Raw genomic sequence first — 7250 nt, 5'->3', positions numbered from 1 at the left:
GCAGCACTCTTTACAATAGCCAAGAGTTGGAACCAGCCCAAATGTCCATCATTGGATGAGTGGATACGGAAAATGTGGTACATCTACAGAATGGAATATTACTCAGGTATAAAAACGAATGAAATAGTGCCATTTGCAACAACATCGATGGACCTTGAGAGAATTATGTTAAGTGAAACAAGTCAGGCACAGAAAGAGAAATACCACATGTTCTCACTTATTGGTGGGAGCTAAAAATTAATAAATAAATTCACACACACACACACACACACACAAAACAAAAACGGGGGGGCGGTGGGAAGAAGATATAATAACTACAACTACTTGAAGTTGATACGACAAGCAAACAGAAAGGACATTGTTGGGTGGGAGGGAGGCGGGAGGGAGGTTTTGGTAAGGGGCTACAATAATCAACCACAATGTATATCGACAAAATAAAATTAAAAAAAAAAAAAAAGAATTCTCGATTCCTCAGTACTACTACATGTATTTTTCCTTCTCCTTCTCTTTCTCCTGCTACTTTTTCATCATAGAGATGTCTCGAGGGCTGGCCGGTTTGCTCACTTGGGAGAGCATGGTGCTGGTAACACCAAGGTCATGGGTTCAGATCCTTGTACTGGCCAGCCTGCCCCCCCCCAAAAAAAAAGGAGAGAGAGAGAGAGAGAGAGAAAAGAAAGAAAGAATGTCTCCAGCACATTTTGTATGTCAGCCATTTTCTTCAGGCACCTTTCATTTACTGGCTAAGGAAAAAGCTCCAGTCTTCCATTGAGTGGCCTTTCCTATGACTATAAGAAATGAGCAATTTTTCTCTCACTTGGTTATTTAACAGTTGGAATGTCCTTGACCATTTATTATAAAGCTAAATGGTGGTGGTCAATAATAAGCTTGGTCAACTTTTCATCTATTTTGTATGTGACAGAAATGACATTGGGCTGTTGAGCACATGGTCATTTTACTTTATATCTTCTCTGAAATGGTTTGGGAGATGAGGCCAATCAGTCACGTTAGCTCTGTGCATTCCTAATAAGATCCCCTTTAGGTTTTTGGCCAAGAAAACAGTAATATTTCATGACAAGACTTAGAAAAGTTAAAAATTTACAGAAAAACTAATGCTCTCTCTCTCGCTCGCTTTTTTTTTTTTTTTTTTTTTTTTTTTAAACATCCTCTCTGTATTCCCTGAGACTTTTTGGACAGAATTGGACCTGGAGATCAGATTATCTCATGGCTTCTGTTGCGTGAGACATATTGAATAGTACCTTGATTAGGTTGTTGATCCACCATTGGTCACCAGAGCACCTCTTCTCTATAGCTTTGCTTGTGCCCCCTCCCAGGACCTCAGGCAAAAATGATCTCATCTTCCTTTTTGTTACTATAGCACTCTATTCAAGTCTCTTGTTACACCTATAAAATTTTATTTTCTAAAAATGTAATTGTGTGTTTCTGCCACGAGACCTTGAGCTCTAGAGGACTGTGACTATAGCTCATTCACCTCTGCACATCCAAGGCCTGGAATTTAATAGACATGCAATAGGAATGGAAAGAATATACAAAGTCACAGTCTACCCTGTCCAATAATAGAATTAATGGATATTTGTTGAGTAACTGCTATGTGCCAGATATTTTGAAATATTTGTTGTTCTGTAAATCTTACAGTGACCCTAAAAAGTATTGTTATCCCTGAATTACAGATAGGAGAGAGCACATAACTGATTTACCCTGTTGCATAGTTAGTAAGTAGTAGACACCTGTCTTTGAACTCAAGTCACTTGAAGCCAAATTCTATGTTCTTTCTCCTTTATTAGAGCCTACACGATCTTTCAGGTGCCCATTTATTATGTTTAGCTACCAACTCTGTAACAACACAAAAGATATTTCCATAATTGTGATCATCCGTTTACGAACTGTGAGAATGGGAGTCCTAGAAGGAACTTTAAAGACCATCCAATTCAGTACTCTCATTCACAGATGACAAAATTGTATCCCACAGAGGAAAAAGGTCTTGGAGAGTCAGCATCTTTCTTGCTAGTTGGAACCATGTTATTCTTCTCCTTTCCATTGCCCCTACGGTGATTACTTCCAAATCCTTAGCAAGTCTGATGATCTCTGCACAGTGTGGCCTGTGTTGACCTCTTTAGCACTGCTCTCCCTCATGTTCTCTCTCCTCTAGCCATGCAATGAGCATTCTACTCTCTGCTTCCTCTCCCTCTGCCTGCAACATCCTTACCTCCATTCTTTCTCCTGTCTAAATCCCTACTTAAGCCTTCACATCTTAGCTCAGGTATCTAAGATTCTCTTCAGGAATCTTTCAGACTAGATTAGGTAGAATGTCTTATGTACTTCCCTGGTACATGCCTCTATCATATCGCGTATTCCTCCATGTTTGATGTTAGTTACCTGGCTCATGTTTTCCTTGCTCACATGGCTCTGAATTCCTCGAGGGCAAGTATTATGGACCATTGACTTCTCTTTTTTTTTTAATTGAAACACTGTTGATTGTACACACCTGTGGGGTACAGAGTTGAATATCAATAACTGTGTGCAATATGTGATGCTCAAATCAGGATAATTAGTATATTCAGTATTATAAAATGTAATCGTTTTTCATGACCCTTTACTAATTCCTCCATTACTCCCCCTCCGCCTCCTCATTTCCCACCTGTGGCAACTTCAGTTCTTTTCTCCTTTTGAAAGTTCAACATATCATTGTGTATCATTGTTGTATCTTTCTTCCTTTTTTATTTATTAATTATTTTAGCTCCCACTTATGAGTGAGGACATGCAGTATTTTTCTTTCTGTGTCTGTCTTATTTCACTTAACATAATATCCTCTGAGTTCATCCATGTTTCTGCAAATGGCAGAATTTCATTCTTTTTTGTGGCTGAGTATATTGACTGTATACCACACTGAGTATATTGACTGTATACCACACTTTCTTTATCCAGTCGTCTGTCTATGGACATATAGGCTGGTTCCAGCTCTTGGTTATTGTAAATAGAGCTGTGATAAACATGCGAGTGCAGGTATCCCTTTGACATGATGATTTCCATCATAGCCAGCAGTGAAATTGCTGAATCAAATGGCAGTTCTATCTGTAGTTGTTTGAGGAAACTCTGTACAGTTTTCCATAATGACTGTACTAATTTACATGCCCTGGGTGCCTCTAGTCCACCATCTCAACCATTCATTTCTATATCACTAGTACCTCATACAGACCCTGACACAGTGTTGGCTTTCAATGAATTTTGTTGTTTTGTTGTTGTTGCTGTTGTTTTAGCAACAGGTTCTGTGTATTTCAGAATAAAAGCACTCAATTTGTATAAAAAAAGAGCCCTTCTGTCACCCAGGCTTCTGAATGACAGACACTTTTGAAATACTTTTTATAAAGGGTTGGCTTTTCTCCATCAACACCTGGCAGTCACTTATTTCTCATTTTGACAAAGTAGCATCCAACTTAAGGCACAACTGTGTATATAACTCTATATGCAGCTGAGCCATCATAAACATGCCAACTATAAAGGCATATCAAAAAGACATTTTTCCTCCCCAAAGCATGGCCCTAAGAATCCACTGTTATAACAGAATATGAATTTCTGGGGCAGATTGTTGACCTCTGTAATACTAACAATAAAGTCCTGCTTAGAACAAAAAGGCTTCCACTGTGACATGAAATAGTAAGACACAATCCACTGATGCTTTTAAGTTTGCTCTACACCTTAACCCTCTTCAGCACTCCAATCTGTGTGTGTGTGTGTGTCTGTCCTCCTTCAGTAGAACACAAACTCTGAAGATGAGTTAAAGCATAATGCAGCTGCTGGCAATCCCATTAGACCACTTGCAGAAAAATAGAAGAATTTCCCAAGGCCCAGGAGATTGCTGTCTCTTTTGAGGCCCCAAATCGAGAACTTGGCTGATTTATCTTATTGGCACTCTGAGTGAATCAAAAACAAGCCCAAGGCAAGCCTTATATCCTGCAAACATGATTCCATACAGGCCTTAACTCAGTATTTAAATTTGTTTGGAACCGGGTGCAAATTTGAGGCTTCTTCAAATGATAGTAAGAACTCTACACAGAAGTATGCAAAAGCAGTTACTTTTCAAGAACAAAGACACCTGCAAAAAAGCAACAGCTATGTACATGGAGTTGTAGGTAAATGTTGGGATAGCAATAATAATGTAACAAATATAGCATAGGATGATCTTTAAAAAAAAAAAGTGTTGCCTCAACACTTTACTAATTTAAAAAAAAAAAGATTTCCACAACATGATTTTCTAAGAGGAGTCCAGTGTTGTGTTTGAAGAGGAGTCCGCCCTGGTGGTGAGGACTGGAAATGTCAATTAAGGTATACAAGACCATATAATACAAAGTCTAACATTTGTTTCAACAACATCAAGTCAGCTCCTGGAGGGTGAAATAGTGCTCTCTAGCTGTATCTGGGGCTCTTTTATTGTGGCATTTTAAAAAACATAGGTGTAGTTGAGTCAGTGGCTTTCTCTGCTGCAGATGTCCTGACTAGCCACTCATAGTTTGGAGATTTCTGGGCTTGTAATGCTGGTGTGGTTGGCTCTGTTGCATCCACGTGAACTGCGCTGGGACTAGACAGAGATGCTGTGGCCGCAGGCTTCTGTTTCCTCCTGATGTCACGTGAACATGGTGGTCTGTGGATGTTTGCCTGTCTGACAGAGCAGTGTGCTGGTGAACACCTTCGGTGAGAGGCATCAGCAAGAACATCCAGGGAGTAAAGGCGAAAAGGGAGATGAAGCTGATTTTGTTCTCTTTTCCCAGCTGATGGTAACCAGAAATCTTTCTGCCAAGGGTCACTAACTAAATAGCTTATCCTCTTAGTACCCAAGGTACTTAAGTTGGACTCTTTCCCCACCAGCCTTCTTTGCCTCTTTCTGAGGCATCGAGCTACAGCTCCAGGCAGACAATTCAAGCGAGCCTAGTATCCGCTTTGAGCTGACCATGCAGATAAAAGAAATGTGGGATCTGGAAGCTTATCCAGTCCAGAATCCATTCTCTCTACTTCAGAGCAATGATCAGGGGCCCACTTGGGCAGAAGATTAGGGCCAGTGAAAACTGGGACACATTCTCCTTCATAGAACCAATCACTCTGCTCATCATCCACTTGCCGTCTTTCATCGTTGATAAAGAGCCTCATGTCACTGTTACCACACATACAGCTGGATTCAGATTTTGGAGGCTGGGAAATCCAAAGTCCAGGGTGAACGCCTTGTTGATATGATGATGATGCATGGGTCTCACATGGCAGATGGCAGAGCAGAGAGTTCAGTGAATTTTGAATGAAATAGTACTTACCTGGATTCAGGTTTGAAGTGGGATGAACATTGGAGATGTGGTGTTGGATGCTCATGTTTCTTTGTATCTTGAAGGTGTTCTTGAAGGTTCTCCCGTGCTTGAGGATCCAAAGGAGCCCATCATTCCAAAATGCCCTAGATATGTACTGGTGTCTCTAATGCTCAGGTGCTGTCTTTGAGTGGCTCCAAGAACACCTGTAGGAAGGTCTAGCATGGAATATGCTGGAGAGCCCCCCCTCACCCCATGCTGGTGATCTCATAGTGACTATTCACTGTCACTGAGGGAAAAAAAAAAATGCTTCCAGATCTGTTTATGCTGTGGTATAGCTAACTACAGGAAGCGTCCCTATGTAACATCTTTCTTCTTACCAGAATCAAAGCTTTAAACTAAATTAATGAGGCTCTCTCTGGTACATTGTCCTTCAAGAGACCAGTAGGATGATGGCTTTGGGGAAATAATATGGGCATTTCTGATTTCTTTAAAATCTATACTTTCCTTCTCAATATTATGTCAACAGAAGACTCAGTGGCCTTAGAAATAAAAAGAGGGTCTTATTTTTAACATTGGCACTTACTATCTAGGTGAACTTGAGTGATACATTTGATTTTTCAGAGCCTCCATCTGTTCATCTAGAAAAATGAGTATCTTTCCTCTCAAGGATTAGTTGAATTAGTGATCATGAAGGCTATCTGGAAATGCTCAGTTGTATGGATATATCTTAGGGGTATTGAAGTGGGCTGGAGAGGAGGAAGTCTAATGGGAACATGCTTAATGTGGGGCATTTCCTCAGTGGAAGGGCACCTTTCCCTTTGGAAGCATATGCACACCCTTCCACAGGGTGTTGATGCCAGGCTGGTGCCCTGACCTGAGCCCAGCTCTGGGTGGCCATTCTCACGCAGATATCCAGAGCAAGGATAGCCAGTAGAGTGCATCTAAGCCAGGGGCATCAAGGAGAGAATCAAGAGATGGAAGCCTAAATTCAAATGCAGGCCCTCAAGACATGTCATGAATGAGAGACAGAGAGGAGGGTCTGGCCACACCTGAGCCCAGCTCTGGGTGGCCATTCTCACGCAGATATCCAGAGCAAGGATAGCCAGTAGTGTGCATCTAAGCCAGGGGCATCAAGGAGAGAATCAAGAGATGGAAGCCTAAATTCAAATGCAGACCCTCAAGACATGTCATGAATGAGAGACAGAGAGGAGGGTCTGGCCAGGTGTTAACTGAATCAGTGCAGAAGCAGGTCTGGAGTGGCTGACAACTGCCCCCTGCCCCTCTGAAGTGTCAAAGGCTCACCATTTGCATGTTGGCTTTTGTGCCTGGGCTACTCAGGTGGTTTAAAGTCCAGAGTCAAATAAGCAGGTTTGGGACATACAAAGCACGGAGGGGCAGAAGGTGGTAGAGAGAGGGATTTGGGGGAGAGTAGATGGATAGCATGAGGCGAGGCAGTGAAAGACTTTCTGAAGAAATGTAATTGAGGCAAAACCTCTTTTTCTCTGTGTGGAATTGTTGACTTACCAAAATAGAAGAAACCACACATACTGACATACCATGAGGCAGAGCTGAGCACGGAGGCTTGGGAGGGCCAGGGAAGGCCCATCTGTGTGGGACATGTATGTAGCCTGTGACCCCGAGGACTGTCAGGCAGCATAACAGATGATTATCACTCATTGTGCATTCAGTTGTGAATGTAAACAAACCAAAATAAACCACCGTGCAAGCTCAGCCTGGTAATCCTGAATAGAGGCTTGAAAGGATCAGCAGTGAGTTTGTTTGAACTTCTAGCTACAAAGCAACCAAAACAAAAACAGAGGTTATTTCCCCAGTGCCTTCAAGAAAAAATGTCCACTTCTTAGCATGTCATGAAAGGTCCTTCAGGATCTGAGCACTGCCTGCCCTTCCACTCCTAAGTTTAACATTTTGTTGTCACATCTT

At 41.6% G+C, this 7250-nt stretch overlaps 1 pseudogene; it reads right to left on the bottom strand.

Moving 5' to 3' along the window:
- Positions 1 to 4422: 4422 nt before the first annotated feature.
- Positions 4423 to 5373, bottom strand: LOC103582212 (annotated as a pseudogene).
- Positions 5374 to 7250: the final 1877 nt, after the last annotated feature.

The sequence above is a fragment of the Galeopterus variegatus genome, unplaced genomic scaffold (assembly GCF_000696425.1).
Source record: "Galeopterus variegatus unplaced genomic scaffold, G_variegatus-3.0.2 Scaffold15269, whole genome shotgun sequence".
NCBI lineage: Eukaryota > Metazoa > Chordata > Mammalia > Dermoptera > Cynocephalidae > Galeopterus > Galeopterus variegatus.
The sequence above is the reverse complement of the archived record's forward strand: the minus strand, read 5'-3'. Positions and strand labels throughout refer to the sequence as shown.